This window comes from Rousettus aegyptiacus, unplaced genomic scaffold (assembly GCF_014176215.1).
Source record: "Rousettus aegyptiacus isolate mRouAeg1 unplaced genomic scaffold, mRouAeg1.p scaffold_m13_p_6, whole genome shotgun sequence".
In the NCBI taxonomy this organism is placed as follows: domain Eukaryota; kingdom Metazoa; phylum Chordata; class Mammalia; order Chiroptera; family Pteropodidae; genus Rousettus; species Rousettus aegyptiacus.
The window spans coordinates 40,298,090-40,309,072 of record NW_023416309.1 but is presented as its reverse complement, the minus strand read 5'-3'; the positions used below and the strand labels follow the sequence as shown (position 1 = coordinate 40,309,072).

The 10,983-nt window shown below is 48.6% G+C and overlaps 1 protein-coding gene across 8 annotated transcripts in view; it reads right to left on the bottom strand.

Annotated features, from left to right (window-relative positions):
- Positions 1 to 4,805: 4,805 nt before the first annotated feature.
- BTRC (beta-transducin repeat containing E3 ubiquitin protein ligase) overlaps positions 4,806 to 10,983 on the bottom strand; it is a 151,263-nt gene continuing 145,085 nt past the window's right edge. For all 8 annotated transcript variants that reach the window (XM_016120040.2, XM_016120041.2, XM_016120036.2 and 5 more), the window contains one exon: positions 4,806 to 9,560. The gene's annotated coding sequence lies outside the window, so the exon portion shown is untranslated. The remainder of the gene's footprint in view (positions 9,561 to 10,983) is intronic.

The window sequence follows — 10,983 nt, the reverse complement described above, 5'->3', positions numbered from 1 at the left end:
AATGTCATACGTCAAGCAGGTGCCAGAATTTTAACCCAGGTTAGGATTGTTACCCCACAGGGCCTCCTCAGGGGTCCTGGGCCTTTACTGCCCTTTCTGGCCCCTCTCCTCAGCATGGGCTCCAACCAGCCCATGGCCCCCGACGAGGAGCTCTGTGCCCTGCCGTCCTGCAGCAGATCTCCCCTCACCGAAGGACTCTCCATTCACTGAGTCACTGAACACCTACCATGTGCAGACTTGGGCCTGGGCCTATGGCCTAGGTGGGCAGAAGTGCATGGGAATGGAGGCCTTGGTCAGAGACCCCAATTAACACATAAAGGAGCTTGGAGATAGGGCTACCCACCCATGCACCCCACAGCTTAAGAGTTGCGTGGTTTTCTGAGTATGTCAGCTCCTCAGATGAGGAGTGTGTGGCCCAGGGCCCAGCCTGGGGATAGTGATGGTGGCGTGTGCATGGGGCAACGTGAGCACCCCTTACCCCCCAAACCTGGCCAGCTTGGACCAAGGAGACGTCTGGTGGCCACTAGGAGACCTATGGCCTTTCTGCATGGAGTCCTGGGTACCGGTGTCAGGGTCCAACCAGTCCCAAGGGGTCTGAAAGGACATAATCACCCTTGAGGTAGAGCCCATGGCTGCTCCAGGCTTCAGTGCCCAGGACTCAGTGGGAAGAGACTAGGGTCTCCTATGTCCTTCCCAACCCCAGAGCCCAGAGCTGGGGGAGAGCTGACCTGGAGGGTGCTGGACAGAGGGAGAATGGTAAGCAGGAGGATCTGATTCATCATTGTTTGTGAACAATGAGCCGTCACCACCCTAATTAAAGATGTAATTACAGTAAATACATTCTGGGTTGAGAATGAATGATGGATGGCAGGAAGGCACCTTGTAATCAGCAGCCAGGAGGCTCTGTCCCCTAAAGCTCCCCACTACAAGCTGGGGAACTCTCCCCTCAGCGTGTGCCCCCATCAAGCTGGTTACTGGGTGTCCTGGTGCCTCCCAATAGGATGGTGGCAGCCAGGTGGGGACTGAGGCTGGAGCTGAGGGTCCAGGCAAGGGTCAGCGGCTGGGGCCTTGGAGAAACAAGGGAGGGAAGGACGCCAAGAGGCCAGAGTCAGAGGGCCTGGGCTGGTCTATCTGTCAGGCAGAGGGGCAGGGCCAGGAAGGAGTAGGTATCTCTGTGATAGCAACACAGTTTTTCAAGGCACCCCTGCTTGGGGGGTAATTGGACCCCTTCAAAGGCCAGAAGGACTATGGTCATTGACCTTTGGCCGTAGAGGGTGAGTGCAGGGGCCAGGCTGAGGGGACTCAGCCTGTAGAGGGTAAGCACAGCAGGGAGCTGGTGGGCCATATTGGCTTTTAGGTTTGGTACAGGCTTCAGGGACTAGGCATGGGGGTGGGGGGTGGGGGGCGCTCTCCTGAGGGCTAATTTGTCCTTACCTGGGTTAGGGTACAACACAGGGGACTGGCCATATTAAGGGACTAGAGGTGGGTTTCTCCTACTGTCCTGGCCGCTGTTGCTCCCTCTTTCAGCATGGAAGACCCCCGGCCACCCTCCATCCCCCTACCACTGCCCTGGACACCCTTAAAATTGTGGGTACCAGTTGCCCCAAGAGGCTTGGGTTGGGATAGCTTCCTCTAATTGGGGTCTGGTCCTCTGGATTCTATGGCCTGTTTGCCCTGGGCCACCACTCCCACTTTCCCTCAGGGGACAGGAAGCCCCAGGCACAGGGTCAGGTCACCCTGAGGCCAGACTGAGATATGACCATTCCGGGGCCAACACACGAAGGCCTGCTGGGACGGGGAGCTTGTGGCCTTAGCTTTTTGGTCTCATCTGCCATAGTGGCCCCTGGTCAGGGTCCTTCAGGGTGTGTGGGCTGACCCCAAGGGAGAGAGGGCTGGGTGGGGGGTGGTGGGGAGCACAGGCAGGCAGAGGGAAGGGAGGGAAGGCCACTGACAGCAGAACAAATGCTTGTAATTTTATAACCAATCTCAGCATGTCCATGGGGGGCCGTTTGCGCCTCCACTCAGGACCAATCAGCCTGACAGAGCTATGAGTCTGCCTGAGTGAATGTGAGCAGCTCCCCCCCAACCCCCAATACCACTTACTGCAATCTCATTACGCACCCAGCCCAAGACAGGCCGGAGCTGAGGGGCTGCAGGGAAGGGAACCCAGCCCATCCTGGAAGCAGAGCCAGGCCAGAGCTAGGGCTGAGCCTCGGGCCAGGAGGGGAGGGTGGGCGGGCCTTGGAGATCGGCAGCTCAGAGGGAGGTGGGCTCAGGACAAACATTTATTTTGCACCCATTGGTTGCTGAGCATATAGGATGGGGTAGGGCACAACTTCCTGCCCTCAAGAGGCTTGCAGTCTACTAGGGGCAGATAGGAAAGTTCAAGAGGCTTGCAGTCTACTAGGGGTAGATAGGAAAGTTACGGAAGGATGGGTCCTGGGAAAGGTGGTGATGGAGAAAGAAGTGACCACAAGCCAAGGAGGCTGAAGGACAAGAAAGGCAGGCAAGGAAGGGCAGAGCCCGAGAGCCAAGCTGACCTTGGGCAAGGGGTGGGAAAGAGGGTAAGTAATCAAGGGAGAGGGAAACCAAGAAGCCTCAGAAGTATTTGCAGAGCCAGCCAGAGAGATTCAGGCTATGGGAGAGAAATGCCGCCCGGGGAGAGAGGAAAGGGTTGGGAGGGGCTGGCTGGCCAGCGGTGGATATTAAAGGACGGCCTTGCCGGATATCTGGCTCTGGGGATGGCTATGTGCCCATTAGTCTCTCTAATTGTCAAAAATCTAATTTAGTGTCTGGAGCCCGGGCCGGCCTCAGGTTAAATGGAGAGAGGTAGGCCCAGCCATAAATCTGCCCTCCCAGCCTGGGCTGGTGTTAATTCTGCAGTTAAGTGAGGGGGTGAGGAGGGCAGCAAGATGGGACAGGGAGGGTTCTGGAGAGAGATTATCTATGACCCTGTATGCCAGCCCCCTCTTGCTAAGTCATGGCCAGGCTCTCCTCTTTTGCTGAAGGAAGGGGACTTGCTTAGTGCTCATTTAGACCATGCAGAGGGCGTGCCTCAAATGTGATGAGCTTGGGATCCAAAAGGAGTCTCAAGAGTCTGCCGAGGCTGGGACTGTAAAACCATCAGCCCCTCCCCCTCCTGGACCCACTCAAGGTCTGCAGGGTCTACTGAGGGCTCAGCTCTTGCAAAGGGATCGGTAGGGAGGTCACATTTTCTAATAACATCGTGAGCCTCTGGTGAGAAAGGGGGCTTGGAGGTTCACACCATGTGACCAAAATGACTGGCCATCCTGTTCACTAGGTGATTACTAGCAGTGGTCTCAGTGATGGGATCCATAGGCTATTTCTCACTGAGGAGAACACACACAACCCCCTGGGTGGCCCAGACTCCAAACGATGTGCACGGGGACTGGACAGCCCCTGAGGGCTTAGTGTGGCCTGGAGTGGGGAAGGCGCTCCACCTGAGCTTGGTAATGACCTCACTCCCCTCAGAGCTGCTAATTGAAAGCAAGGGGTGTGGTAGGCTCAGCGGGGAGAGACTAGGGGGCTGAGAGGGTTCCCTGAGAAGCCCTGCTTCCATGGGGGGAAGAAAACGATTTCTCCTGGCTTCAGCTCCATCTCACCAGGCACCCACCTGGCCTCTCCTGCTGCTAACGAAGTGCCTTTAATTAGCAGCCTAATAAAATGCTCTTAATTGGCAAGAGCCAATCAGAAAGGAGAGGTCTCCTCCCCTTAGTTGTGGCTGATGGTGGTGCAGCTATAGGTTTCAAGGGGAAAGAGATTACAGGCCCAGCCTGGCTTTGGGAAAGTGACTTCAGAGCTAAGTCTTCCAGCGGCATGCCTAGACCCCAGTCTTCCTGGGGAAGCCATCTGACAGAGTTTGATAGTGAGACCAGAAACCCCATGGCCCAGCCTCTGCTCAGTGCAGGGCTCAGGAGCCCAGCTGGTGACAACTGATTAGATGCCAGGGGTCCTGAGCCTTCTCTGCTGACTCCTCCCTCCCAGTCCTTATTAGGGAGGAGACTCCAGTGTGGAGTCTTGCTCGGGTTCCCCATCTGCAAAATACGGGTGCACCTGATGGTCGGTTATGTCTCCAGCTCCTCCAGGAGGGATAGTCCTGCAGTGGGGCCCTGCCATCTTACAGTCTGAGAATGCTCTCATGACCACAGTGTCAGTCTAGGTATGACAAACACTGAGACCGCAGGCTGATGGAGCCAGGGAGGAAAACGGGGCGTACAGATATAAAACAAGGGCAGGTTAATTTTGGCAAAGGTTCTACTTGTGACTCTAGGAGGGGAGAAGAGGGAGATGAGGAGGGAGGCCTGCCCTGCCTACAACTTGTACCCATTTCCCTAGGATTGGTTTAAAGAGGGAAAGGGGGTGAGTTTCCCCCAGATGGTCAATGTTCTCTATTTTTATAGCTTGTTGGAGTCTCTCTGGAAATTGCTCCCAGGTGAGCTCACCTGTCTAGAAAGTGACCAAATGGGATGCAGGGGAACCTAAGTCTTCTCATGCTTTTAGGAAGCAGAGAAGAATTTAAGTTCTGGGCTCGAGTGGGGCTGTGGTAGGCTGAGGCCATGTTGACTAGTTCCCAAATCAGACATCGCTTTGGATTCAATTTAGTTTCATATGGGAAATTAACTGTATGCCAGGGGCCCCATATGTATTCACACCATTTGGCCCTGACTTCTGTCAGTATTTTCTAATATCAGATTATCTTAAAAGGTATCTGTGCACTCAATTTGTATACCAAAAAACTCACTGTCCTTCTGATGTTGGGGCAAAGAGACAAGACACTTAGAAAATTCACTTTAATCTTATATTTGTAATTTAAGTTACTTTTTTTCTGAACAGTTAAAAAAACCAGAACACACTATATTACCATGATCCTAGGTTGTGAACATATTGGTACATTGACTACACATCACCAAAACATAATCACAAAAGTCAAAGCAGTCAATACTGAAGTCTAGAGAACAAAGGGCTGAACCAACAGAAAGCTCTCAAGGCAGCTTACATTTGTTGCCAGGCCTGCCCCCTACTTGGAGTCCAGTGAATATCCCTCAGAGCAGTCCAGGTTGGGCTCAAGTGATCACTGATTTGAGAAGGTCTACGTTTCCTTGGAACCCAGGGGTCTAACCCTCCTCATTGGTCTGTCCTTCCACGTCCAGGAAGGGAAAGGAATAGAGGGGAGGTGACCCTTTGTAATGCTACTTACTACAGTCATCCTTAAACACATACGCGGCCAATAAGCAGCTAAGAGAGCCAGGTGGGTGGACTGAAGAGCACATCGTTTAGTTGTCATCTGCCTCTAGGAAATCTTCAATCATACTCAACTTGCAACAGATGAGGTTTCAGAATATCAATGCATTAAGTTCTACCTGAACTCGAGCAGCCATAATAATGCTCTTTTGGTTTCTCTCCTCAGTTCTAAGAATTACGAAGTCACAAATGAACTACAGGTGAAAATAACAAGAAGCAAAACTCAGCCTCATTTCCCTCAGAGATGGCTGTCTTTCCATAATTTCTGGCACTGATTATGGTCAGACTGAGGAGAACCTAAGGGGCTCTGGGATGGGAGGATAGAGCCCAGAAAGAGAAACTCAGCCTGCAGGCTCTGGGTGCCCCTGTTAGAAATGAGTTATTCTAGGATGAAAGAGAGGAAGGCAAGCAAAGAGAAGCATGGCATCTTTTCATGTTTAGTTCTTGGAGAGTCTGTTGAACTCATCCAAATGGGGAAGGAGATCAGAAACGTGGATTAAAGTCATATGGTAAACCTGATCACCAAAGAGCATGATGGTCACAGGTGGGGGTTATCTAAGTCCCTTTTCCCACTTGGAAGTAGGATTCCCCCAAAATCAGGCCTGCAGCCTAGCCCCCCAGGCGCGCACTATTCTGGGTTGGACAGTTTCCACTTCAGGCAGGAACATATTACCATCTAAGGTAAACGGAGGACACCAAGAAGGTCAACAATACCGAGGTGTCTTGTCTAATTCTGTAAAGAAAAAAACTGCCCCAATTATTTCCAACATTCCCACCCCCTTCACCCCAAGCCCTTTATTTCCACACATAATCAAGTGCTAAGCAAGGAGACAAACCCCAGCTGTTTAGACCAGTGGGCACCGAGAAACGGCGAAGGAGAAGAGTGCCTATTTTCTTCCCTTCAGATTTTGATTTTACAAGAGAAAAATAAAAAAGGATTTTTCTTACTCAAGCAGAAAACAGAATGATTTAGGGGTCTCAGGGTCTTTTCCAGTTCAGAAACAAGTTATGAGGGCCAGGCTTTATTATTTGTCAGTAGAGTTCCAGACAGTCCCTGTCTCCGAAGTTTCTGGTGAAGAGTTACCAGAAAGAATTTTGCCAAGGGACAAGCGTAAAAAGCCTCCCATTCACAATTCATGTCTACTATCAAGCTGCCCATGAGAAAGTAAAAGGATGTTCGGAGCAGTGGAAACACACATGTGCAGCAAGGCATGCTGGTTTTGTCCAAGCAGCCCCAGTGAACGGAGAGCTCACGTGTGCCCAGGTGCAGTGCATGCACACGCTCCTCGCCCACCTGTGAAGGGGCTGCCTCTCATCCCGAAGGAACATTTCTTTTAGGCCCACATCAGAATTCTAGTGAGAATACAGTAATTTACAATGGAGCCATTTCATTTCAGAGCCCAGAGACACCGTCAGCTTCTTTTCTACTATTCCTTTAAATGCGTTGACTTTCTTTGTTTCTCTTTTTAAAAAGGTCAAACTTTACATTTATTCTAGCCCAGTTGGGGATTAGTGATAATCAATTCCTACTGAAATCATGCAGAGATGGTAAGTGGGGTTTACCTTCTTTGGAAATGAACTTCTACTTACCTGATTATTTCTTCTACAATGAACTGGTAAATGACCCCCAGAGCTGAGATGTGACTGATTCAAGTTTTTCAGACCACTTAACTTCATTGTCATTTTCATGAGCAGCAGAGGACAACTTGGGGAATATCCTCGATGGAGCTAATGGCTCCAGACCGCACAGAGGGCCACCTCGATCTCATTTATGATGTATTGGACAGGCTTCAGAATGGTCTATTTAGTATTTCTAAATAATTTGCATTCAACTGAACCTAGATGGGAGAGCAAAACCCCGGGCACCGATGAATATTCAATAGCTCCCACTTTTGAACAGCAGCATATAATAGAAAGGCTAGTAAAGTTATGGCTATTGGGCAATATTTTAAAACAGCTTAAAATCCATGATTCTTTAATGCCTGACCTGTGTGTTTTTCAGGGATGACAGCCTTCTGCCTCACCTGGCAAAATCCTTAATCAATCAAAAAGCCATTAATAGTCAACACAATAGGCAAGAAACCCTGATAGTGACTAGAGAGAATATATTTCTTTGTAGCATTTGGCTAGTTAGGAAGGGAATTATACTCAGAAAATATTTCCTAGGCAATGACATACCATTACACTGGAAATTATTTTCTGACTGCAACCTGGAACTAAAAGCTTAAAAGCACTCATAAAGCAGGAAAGGAAAAATGCATATGCATAAACTACCTTCTAATATGTAATAACATCCAGTCTGGGCACATTTTGGGAAGAGGAAACCTTATAAATCAGAGGGAAATGTGAAGATGGCCTTCTCTCCCTCTCCTTGGCTACTGAACTAAAGGTGGCCTGGCTTTGAGGTCACCTGCAACAGGCTTCCATTCTGATGTCTCTACAGCAGCTGGTTAAAAAGGGGCTTTCTTTTACTCAGCTGCTTTGATTAGGAAGGGAAACAATGGGCCTGACAGCTCTGCTTCCAAGGGAAACTTGAGACTGTACTGTGGCCTTGAGCCTTTAATGGGTGCGCCCATGACACTGGAAAAGGATGGTGGAAGTTCACTCCCACCCTAGCAAACAAGTGGGGCTCAGGCTGATAGTATTCCCTATGCTCCCAGGATGGGGAAGCACCTGTGCCCTATCCTGAAAGCCCATACAGCTGCCTTTCAAGTGCTGGGTCAGTCTGGCCCTTGCTGAGGTCCATTTGTTTATGTTGTTCTCCAACTGCCAGAGAAATTTTATTGGTCGGGGAGAGCGGAGATTAAAATAAGACCAAGAGGAGGGAGAACAGGAAAGAGAAGGCAGTTTCTGCCCCCATAATAAACCCTGTGTGCCAAACTTCACCCTGATTTGCTCTCTCTGGCAGCTTTGCCCTTTGTAAATATCAAGTTTGGAAAAAGCAGAAGGAAGGTTCTGCAGGTCAAGGTTGAGATGATTAGCTTGATTTTTGAAAAATGTTATTTACTGGCCTAAATGAAAAATAAATCAACTCTCATTCATGACCCCCTCTTAAGCTATTCAGATTGTGGTCTTGGCAAAGATACAGGTGCCTGGGTGCTCACAGGCCCTGATGAGGAAATCAGAGATGTGAACCATTGTGAAGAACGCACCGAGTGACTAGCTCTGGCCATTTCAAACCTTTCTGTAGGCTGAGCCTTACCAGTGATTTAAGATGAAGTACAATGCTTTTTATTACACATCTAATTGTTAATGAGAGGAAATGCAATCAGCAACTCCTTTCCACACTCTACATGGAATTGAGGAGACTGCTGAGTCCAGAAAAGATGTGGCCATTGATAGAGCCCAGGAAATTTCTGCTCTCTCTTCTGTTTTTTCTTTTTTCTTTTTTTTTTTTTTGGTGAGTGGGTGGGGGTGCAGAGGGTGCTAGAAGGACAAGAGAGAAGACTTGCAAATACAATGAGAGTACCATGTCTGAGAACCCATTGTTGTCACATAGGATCTCTTGCAGCAAAAGCCTGCATTTGAAATTTTGACTGAACAGCATTTAATTCTTTCAAGAGTTGGATTTTCTAGCTGATTTGCCTCATGCTAACCGAGGCCACTTTCTTTATACTCCTTCTTCTCAAGTGGAGCACAGAAACAGGTTGAAGGGGAGTGAGGGGAGGGGAATGAGGGAGACACAGAGAAAGAGATGCAAGGAAAGAGGCCCGGATCCTCCAATGTGCACATTCTTACTGTCTCTCTTTCTTACCCCAGAGGCTACACAGACAGCTGTCTCCTCCTAAGCATAGTGGGGCTGCTTGATCTTGCCAGGCGCTGGGCATTCCTGTAGTTCAGAAGGAGGCACTGGCTGCTGTCTGGCTTGAGGTGGTTTCCCCCTGTCCCCTAGCAGTGGGTCTCTCCCAGCAGGCTATATAGGGAAACTAGTTCTTCTGCTTAACGGCAAAGCAAGAGAGATTCTGGCAAAACACTAAATATATTTATAAGTCATCTTTGTCTGGAACCAAATGAGGAAAAAACAGGTGCAGAGGGGAAAGAGGAGGGGAAGTGAGGTGAGGTTTAAAAGTTCCAATCATTCACGAAAGATAAAAGACATCTTCTGATAGCAGCACGGAAGCAGTCAGCTGTACTGAGCGGACCCTCCTGGGTCGACTGCAGACCAACTGTGTCCCAGCAGGAGTCTCAAAGCCCTGCTCCTCGGCTAGTCCGGGGAAAGTGGGTAGTATTTTGATTGTTACTGTTGTTGCTCATCCTGGTATTGGCAGATACATTAAATACCGCAACTTTAATGAGTCCTGTGTGAAAACAGAGCAAATAGTCATTAGTCCCTTTCCCTGTATTTCTCACTTGCTCTATGAGAAAAAGAATGTTAACTTAGCTGTCAACTGGGAGAATGGCTCAGAGGTGCTTCTTAATGCCTGCTCTCTACCCATGCCAAGCAAGAGTTTCGGTGAAAGGCTACATGGCCTGTTCGAGGACCTCACAGGGCTCACTGACATGCTAGGGGCCACAGTGTTCACAGAGTGACTCTGATGTCTTGAGATTAAGAGTGACTATGGTGAGTGTAGCATCAAGCTTTCACCTGCTCCCTATAAAGGTATAGCAAGCTAGAAGAGCTCTGAGGTTCTGGCCCTGAGTGGCCTTCAAAGACAGATGTGTAGGTGGTGACTGGATATGTGGCCTAGAGATTAAGGCTGAGGTTGGGAACAGAAATACACATTTTAGAGTTATCTATATTGAGATGATAGCTGAAGTCTTGGGAAGAGCTAAGGCAGACAAAGAAGGGAGATTAAATAATGAAGAAAAGCCTGAGACATACTCTAAGGGGATGTCTATATTTCAGCAGTGAGAGGGGAAGGAGACGTAAGCAATAAGAACACCAGAAAGAATATTAAAAGTGGCAAAATGTCATAAAAATCTCAGGTGGAGAAATTCTGGCAAAAAGATGGGATAGGTAACATGACAATAACAACATTAATACTGATGACCACATTTTACCAAGGGCTTGTTCTGTGCTAGGCACTGGGCTAAGCACTAAGAATTTTACAATTAACATTTCAATGCAATCCTCACAACAGCTCTGTGTAGTAGGTACTGCAACCCTCTCATTTCACTAATAAAGAAACTAAGGCTCTGGGAAGTTACTTGCCCAAGGGGACACAGCTAAAATTCTCACCCAGGCTTGCCTGTGTGACTTGGATGAGGAGGCTGAGCAGGAATGAGGAGGCAGTGTGAAGTAACCAATGAAGTGAGCCCAGCAGAGCACAAACTACACCATGCAGAAGAACCACTGCAAAAAGATGTGCAAAAAAGTGTACTAAAAGAGTTCTTAGGCCACAAAACTGAGGCAAGCGTGGGAAACGAGAAATTCCAATGGAGCCAATGCTCCCCAGTTGTAGTGTAATTTTCCCAAACCAACGATAACCTAATTAATTTATTTGAACTGTTCAGGATACCAGGTATGATCTGAAAATACCATAATATAGATAAAAATGAATTTTGGGATCTTTTCCTGCCTCAGAGGGAGGATGAAGACTTGAGTGGGAGAATACATGGAGTTTTCACCAATTCTACAACTACTACCAAGGTCAAAGACAGTTCTTTTCATTTTTGGAGGGGTTGGGGAACGGGGATAAAGATAAAAAAGCTACCTTTATAATCAAATGATACTGACAAGGCAGAGCTATGAGAAGTCAGCATACTTCACCATGAGATGTT